This window comes from Oryctolagus cuniculus, chromosome 2 (assembly GCF_051225735.1).
Source record: "Oryctolagus cuniculus isolate XC-2025 breed Fujian yellow rabbit chromosome 2, ASM5122573v1, whole genome shotgun sequence".
Lineage (NCBI taxonomy): Eukaryota > Metazoa > Chordata > Mammalia > Lagomorpha > Leporidae > Oryctolagus > Oryctolagus cuniculus.
In genome coordinates, this window is record NC_142868.1 from 10,566,397 (window position 1) to 10,574,939 (window position 8,543).

The window sequence follows — 8,543 nt, forward strand, 5'->3', positions numbered from 1 at the left end:
CTCCCATGGACATTGCTATGGAGAGCTGAATGGAAGGATTGTATTCACAGGTACAGGTAGGGTTAAAAGAACCAACAAAGATGCTGAGGTATTTAGGAACTAGCATCAGAAAAACCCAGTACCATCCCAAACCTGAAGGGCAGGAGGAAGAACTGGTGACTGACTAGTTGGTGGGCAGCTGAAGACTTCAAAGTGGGTCCATCCTGCAGGAGCTATGCCTGAGAGCCCGGTCACTGCCAGAACCACACAGAAACAGGGACAAAGCCGAGGCGATAAATCCCCTGCCCATGCTCAACTCCTACCTTCCTGTCTCCTACTGGTGACCCCCACTGATCAAACCCAAAGATTTCTAGGGCAAGGGAGTCTGACTGATGCAGGGCACATGGATGGGCTCTGTCCCAGGCCAAAAAAAAATCAGAGCAGAGAAGGACAGAAGGACAGGAAGATATAAGAGGGAGAAAGGGCAAAAGGGCAATTGGAAATTAACCTTCAAGATCTTCCCTCTTAGATCCCTTCCTGTTTGAGAGTCTCTAAAATTCCCTACACTTAAGCAATGAAACTGGTGGCCTGTCTTGAAAAGGACAGAAGGGCACAGTCCACAGCTGCTAACACTGCCTGTAACTGAGGCACCAGGAGTCCTGGCATCTTAGAAATGGCCTAGCTCCACTTACAAAATTGTAAAGGAGTTTGGCATCAAGGCTTTGCAGGGATAAACAATGGGTTTTGCAAGGGTCCCCTCTCCAAGTCCTCCTCCTCAACTAGCAATAGCCTGAGGCAGCTGGTAAAGCATTGTGGGGCTCAAAATTTGAGCCAAATAGCTTTCTAGCTCATCATGAGTTAAATGCTCCTCTTGCTCTTTAAAGATGAGTGCCCTGAGGCTCTGAGCAGTTGAGTAATTTGCCATCCAGCCTCAACAAGGACAGGGCTCTAACTCCCGTGCACCTGCCACCAACACCCATGCCTGGTCATGAGCACACACACCTGTACTCCCCTACATCTCAAAGCCTCTTCTGTCAAACAGTTTCACAGACAGACCATTGCACAGGGGGAATCCTGGTCCTTTGACCATCTTTACACATCATTCTCCTCCAGCTGCAGCGGAAGGCAGGCTGTCACAAAATGATTTGTCTATGATTAAAATATTCATTTATTGTGACCAAATCGTATGGCTCTGAAGATTCCCAGGAGTCCAAACTGCACCAAGCTTCCTTGTTGTGCCTGGGGAGCAAAGACTGCCCAAAGGGAGCAGTGGTGCCTTTTGGGTCTGGATGAGTTCTGCCAAGAAGAACTCAGGAAACTTTTTAGCACCACGGTTATATCACTATGTTTAGAAAAACGCAGGCAGTTTGAATTCCTCTGTTTTATATACACTACACATACACACATCAAGAATAACCCACTCAGGGGCTAGGAGCAATCTGGATCCCACTTTCCACAGGTCTTGTGTGTTGTGCAGTATGGCTCGTAGTTCAAGCCAAGAGATCTCAAATATGTCCAGTAATTGAAGAGTTCAATAACTTTTTTTTTTGACAGGCAGAGTGGACAGTGAGAGAGAGAGAGACAAAGAGAAAGGTCTTCCTTTGCCGTTGGTTCACCCTCCAATGGCCGCCGCGGCCAGCGTGCTGCAGCCAGCGCACGGCGCTGACCCGATGGCAAGAGCCAGGTACTTATCCTAGTCTCCCCTGGGGTGCAGGGCCCAAGCACTTGGGCCATCCTCCACTGCACTCCCTGACCACAGCAGAGAGCTGGCCTGGAAGAGGGGCAACTGGGACAGAATCCGGAGCCCCCACCGGGACTAGAACCCAGTGTGCAGGCACCGCAAGATGGAGGATTAGCCTGTTGAGCCACGGCGCCGGCGAGTTCAATAACTTTTAAGAACAAAGTTTTCTGAGCCGGCGCCGTGGGAGACCAGGAAAAAGCACCTGGATCCTGGCTCTTGCCATCGGATCAGCGCGGTGCGCCGGCTGCAGCGGCGGCCATTGGAGGGTGAACCAACGGCAAGGGAAGACCTTTCTCTCTGTGTCTCTCTCTCTCACTGTCCACTCTGCCTATCAAAAATAAAAAAAAATAAAAAAAATAAGTTTTCTTAGATGTATAAAATGTGTAGTGTCATGCCACGGTGTTCAAGAGAAATATTGCCACTTCCTTTTTTTCTGCCTCCTGATGTCAGGATTCTCAGCCTCAGAAACAATGTTACTTTGGGCCAAATCACTCTTTGCTGTGAGGGCACGTCCTGTGCACTGGAGCACACTCATCAGTGTTCCTGGCCTTTACCCACCAGATGCCAGCAGCACCCCTCCTTGTGCATGACAATCAACAGTGTCTCCAGACACAGTCACATGTCTCCTGGGAGGCAAAATTGTCCCCAGTCGAGAATCAATTCTCTGCACCCTTTCTCATGTTGACAGAGTTTGCTCAGTCCCCTGGCTGCTCTGCTTCTCATCAGCTCCCTGCTAATGTGCTTGGGAAAGTACAGTGGCCAGACATAGCTACATGGTTGGTCACCATTTCCAGTAAAATACTTGTTCCCTTTAGAGAGTCACTTCCTGGAAGGTGCACAAGAAACCATGCCCTCATCCACATTCCCTCTTACGTAGTCAAAACATTCCTTTCTTTTGTCTAAGATACTAAATCAAAAGCTCAGTTTCTAAAAATTTATTCCATGAAAATAATTAACAATGTGTGCAAAGGTTTTATTATAGAAAAGGTCATGCATTAAAGTTTGTAACATGGAAAATCAAGGGGTCATCACTGCGGTACAGTGGGTTAACCCAGCACTTGAGATGTCAACATCCCGTATCAGAGCACCAGTTTGAGTCCTGGCCGCCCTGCTTCTGATCTAGCCCACTGCTAATGTGCCTGGGAAAGCAGCAGATGGAGCAGATGGTGGCCCATGCACTTATACCCTTGCCACCCATGTAGGAGACCTGGTTAAAGTTCTTGGAGCCTGGCTTTGGCTTGGCCCAGCCCTAACCGATGCATCCATTGGGGGAGTGAATCAGCAGACGGAAAATCTCTCTCTCTCTGTCTCTCTTTCTCTCTCTCTCTTCACCCCAATGACTTTGCCTTTCAAATAAACAAAATAAATCTATAATAATAATAATAATAGCAGAAAATTGAGAGGTAGACTAAGTATCTGATAGTGGAAGGCAGATTAATTGAACTGTGGCACACTCATCTGACAGAATGTGATTATTAAAAATCATAAAGCTGGGAAAGCAGTAGAAGATGGCCCAAGGTCTTGGACCCCTGCACCCATGTGGGAGACCCAGAAGAAGCTCCTGGCTCCTGGCTTCTGATCTGCGCAGCTCTGGCCATTGCGGCCAATTAGGGAGTGAACCATCAGATGGAAGGCCTTTCTCTCTCTCTGCCTCTCCTCTTCCTGTGTAACTCTGACTGTCAAATAAATAAATAAATCTTTTTTAAAAAATCTTGAGGCTAGAAATGAATTAGCACCATGGAAGATCATGAAATAGTCACAGAACAAAGACTACCACAGAAAATTTTTAGTGACTATCATGTTTTTAGAGTTTGCAAACATGTATCCAAAAAGTTTTGAATAATATTAATAGATTTTAAAATTCCTCCACTTCAAATATTTATTTTTAAGTTTTACAATTACACATTTCACTTATTTTATACAAGCTGTTGCATAATTAGAGTAATTGCATACTATTTTACTTACAAAGAATTATAGAGAAAAAATATAGAGTGTGATAAAAACAAACTCCCTAAAACTGTAAGTTGAATGTGAATTGGCATCATCCTGGTAGCATACCTGGATGTCAATTACAAAGGATTCTTTAAAGCCAAAATAAGACAAAATCATCCTAATATGTATTTTTTAATTATCCCCTCCTAACTTGAACAGGGAAGGAAATGAGTGTTGAACTGACATCATTTTATTAACCTTTCATTAGTCCAGAATGATAAATCTGGTGTGTTAACTACAGCATGAAGTCACTCAGAATCAATGCATCTGTTAATGGCAAGTGTTTACGAGCACTGATGCAAAGACATGCGCCTGGCTAACCTGCAGTGCCATCGTGGAGGTGGCAGGATTTGCTGAAGCACAGATTTGCCCACCCTTGTTGGAATTCCAAGAAATGATCTGAAATCACTGGAAGTAGAAAACTCACAAACTCAGCGGGGTTGCATACACGCTGCTGGATGACAAAGTGTGCTTTTGCAAGACTGTCTTGTGAGATGCCTCACAATGGAAATAGGCAAGTTAAGGCAAAGTCTGTGGGACTGACCCCTACCTCAGCTTCAGTTTAAAACACCAATACTGCCGTGCATCCCTATCATCAATGGAGTTGCTTGGGCGTGATGATGGGGAGTTGCAAGAATTTTCTACAGAAAGCACCCAGGTCTATGACATTAGGAACTACAATTAAAGCACAAATACCTAAGGCATTCCTGTTGATTGAACTATTGACAAATAATAATTAGATGATGGTATGTGAGATGGTCAGGACCCAGGAAACATGCTCTATATTCCAAAAGACACAGAGAGACAAGAAGGTACCCACTTAACTCCCAGTTAGGATGGCCAGGTAACACTCAGAAATTCTACTTTTAATTTCAGATAATGCAATAAATAATTATTTAGTATTAAATCACATTTCAAATATTTAATTGGATGTCCTGTATTCTTATTGGCTGTATCTGGCAAGTCAACTCCTTGGGGACTCGCCTGCTAAGACCTGATGTGGATCCAAGTAAGCTGCAGGGGGGCTGAGCGTGTAACTTCTCACCTACAGTAGTAAGAAATAGCCTTTCTTACTGGAAGGGATTCTTAGCTTCCCAAAACACAACCAAGATTAGCAGAGTCTGGTGGACATAGGAAAAGCTGGAAAAAAGGCAGAAGACAAAAAAATCCCAGTGATTAGCCTTGTGTGGATGAGTCACCTAATTCCATCCGGTAAGCCCCTGTTTCCATGTTAGATGGGTAGTGGAGAATGTGGGGCTGTCTTCCTTTTTCTCAACTTACAGCAGACATCATGGGTTGATCACAGAGCTCCTTCTCACTGCAACCCAGGCTCAGAGCTCGCAACAAAGCCTCCACACAGCCCATCCCTCAACAAGGGTCTACTCTTGAGATGAAATCAACTCACCTGGGGCTGGCGATGTGGTGCATAGAGTTTAAAGCACCAGCCTGTAGTACCGGCATCCCATATGGGTGCCAGTTCGAGTCCTGCCTGCCCCACTTCCAATCCAGCTCCCTGGTGTTGTGCCTGGGAAAGCAGTGGATAGCCTGAGTCCTTGGGCCCCTGCACCCACATGGGAGACCTGGAAGAATCTCCTGGCTTCAGATCAGCTCAGCTCCAGCCATTGCAGCCATTTAGGGAGTGAACCAGTGGATGAAAGACCTGTGTGTGTGTGTGTGTGTGTGTGCCTGGAACTCTGTCTTTCAAATAAATAAAATAAATACTTAAAAAAAAAAAAAGAAAGAAAGAGCCGGCACCACAGCTCACTAGGTTAATCCTCCGCCTTGCGGCACCGGCACACCGGGTTCTAGTCCCGGTCGGGGCACCGGATTCTGTCCCGGTTGCCCCTCTTCCAGGCCAGCTCTCTGCTGTGGCCAGGGAGTGCAGTGGAGGATGGCGCAAGTGCTTGGGCCCTGCACCCCATGGGAGACCAAGAGAAGTACTTGGCTCCTGCCATCGGATCAGCGCGGTGCGCCGGCCGCGGCGGCGGCCATTGGAGGGTGAACCAACGGCAAAGGAAGACCTTTCTCTCTGTCTCTCTCTCTCTCACTGTCCACTCTGCCTGTCAAAAAAGACAGAAAGACAGAAAGACAGAAAAGAAATAGGCCGGCGCCGCAGCTCACTTGGCTAATCCTCCACCTGCGGCGCCAGCACCCCGGGTTCTAGTCCCGGTTGGGGTGCCGGTTCTGTCCTGGTTGCTCCTTTTCCAGTCCAGCTCTCTGCTGTGGCCCGGGAGGGCAGTGGAGGATGGCCCAAGTCCTTGGGCCCTGCACCCGCACAGGAGACCAGGAGGAAGCACCTGGCTCCTGGATTCGGATCAGCACAGCACACCAGCCATAGCAGCCATTTGGGGGGTGAACCAACGGAAGGAAAACCTTTCTCTTTCTCTCTCTCTCTCTCTCTCTCTCTCTCTCACTGTCTAACTCTGCCTGTCAGAAGAAAGAAAGAGAGAGAGAGAGAGAGAGAAAAGAAAAGAAAAGAAAAGAAAAGAAAAGAAAAGAAAAGAAAAGAAAAGAAAAGAAAAGAAAAGAAAAGAAAAGAAAAGAAAAGAAAATTGGGGCCGGTGCTGTGGCGCAGCGGGTTAACACCCTGGCCTGAAGCACCGGCATCCCATATGGATGCCGGTTCTAGTCTCGGCTGCTCTTCTTCCGATCCAGCTCTCTGCTGTGGCCTGGGAAAGCAGTAGAAGGTGGCCCAAGTCCTTGGACTCCTGCACCCGCATGGGAGACCTGGAAGAAGCTCCTGGCTCCTGGCTTCAGATCAGCGCAGCTCCGGCCATTGTGGCCATCTGGGGAGTGAACCAGCAGATAGAAGACCTCTCTCTCTGTCTCTACCTCTCTCTGTAACTCTTTCAAATAAAGAAAATAAATCTTAAAAAAAAAAAAAGAAAGAAAGAAAGAAAGAAATCAACCCACCTTCCCTAAATCCAATGAAAGTTTGGATTTCCTTACATTCTAATTCAGCTCCATAAGGTAAGGTCATATCCAGTTTCACACCCTACATTAAAAGCAAAACTTGACAACTGTCTTCTGAAGTATATTTTTCACAATTTCAGAGCATGAGTGGAGACCTGCTTTGACCAGGTCTGATAGGAACCAGGTGGTTCCAACGGCCCTAAATCCTGACTTGTGCCTGAGTGATCAACTAGGTTCCATACAGTTCCATGATTTTGCTTCTTGCTGCATCTGTGGGCTTCTTGCACTGTCTCCTGGCTTTCTTACCCTGATCTTTCTTTTCTTCTACTTCCTTGATTCTGCTTTCTCTCTTAACCTCCTGCCATTTTTCAGCTCAGCTCTAGCCCCTGACATCTTTTTGGCTTCACTTCTGCTCAATCCCTCCCTGATTTTCTTTTCATCCCTCAGCTCAAATCTCCTGAAGCAGGGATCCCATGGCTTCGTGGGCTTCTGTCTGCCCAGAGGCCAGCCTGGGGGGTCAGCTGCTGGCTGAGTTAGGGCTATCATTTGCCCCAACTAAGAGCATCAACACCTGGTTTACAATGTGATTGCATGGGCAAAGCCCATCAACAGGAAGTGTTGCCACACTTTTTCTTTCCTCTATTCCGAAAACGTGTTGTGGAGAGGGTATTGTGATGCAGCACACTAAGCTGCCACTTGTGGTGACCACGTTGCAGGGGATGCCTAGTTAAAGTCTCACCTCTGCTTGCAATCCTGCTCCCTGCGAATGCACAGAGCAGGTGATGGCTCAGTGACTCCCATGCATGAGAGGGACCCAGATGGAATTCCTGGTGCTTGGCTTCAGCCTGGCCCAGCTCAAACTGTTATAGGCATTTTGGAAGTAAGCCTGCAGATGGAAGATATTTCTCTCTCTCTCTCTCTCTCTCTCTCTCTCTCTCTCTCTCTCTCTCTCTCTCCCCCCCCCCTTCTCTTTCTCTGCCTCCCTCGCTCCCTCCCTCTATCTCTATCTCTGTTTCTATCTTAGCTGATTTCTCCTAAAAGCAGAAAACAAGGCAAGGACCTGCGTGTAAGTTAATTTTATTTGGGAGGTGCAGGAGACACCACTCCTGTGGAGAGAAAGTGGTAGAGGGAAGGGACCAGGAAGTCTGTGTTACTCAGCAAACTGCCGCAGCGGTGACTGGAGGTGCTCCCCGAGGGTCGCTACCGCAGAGAGGAGGAGGCTGGCGTGTGTAAAGACCAGCTCCTGAGAGTCGCTGCTCAGGGACATCATTGTCCAGCGCTGGGGCCCCTGCAGAGTGCTTTCCCAGGTGCTTCAAGCAGGTTTCAGGCCCCGGAGGAAACCGCTGGAAATGTGGACTGCACACTTTTTAAGGTACTGACCTCTAGTGGCCAGCAAAGATAACTACTCATCTGCTCTTGAGGTTTTAGAAAATCCAAGTGTGGGCTATGAAAAGTTTGAGATCATCTTTCTCCGCCCACTGCAGGCTATAGCGGGGGGAAACAGAAATCCACAAAGGACGAGTAACTTGTCAGTGGCCACTAAGATGGGCCTGGAGCTGAAGTCTTCAGTCTTTCATGTAGTTCGTGCCATGACAGCAATCAGTAAACAATTAGAGTAAAAATAACAGCACTCCAGTCTACACAGCTCTTCTGTGATTTATAGAGCAACTATATTGGATAGCTGTGGGGGAGAAAATGTCAACCCTGCTTGATGGTAAACAGCTAGAGGATGAGGATTTTATCATAATCACCTTTTAATCTCTAGTACTTTGCATCAAGCCTGCCACATGGCAGGCACTAGATCAATATCAGATGAATGGAAAGATAAATTTTAAGTTGAAATTAGGTACCAACTAAAACCAAAAGCTATTTGCCTTGTTATGCTATTAACACATGGCAGAACTAAGATCTGAGGTGA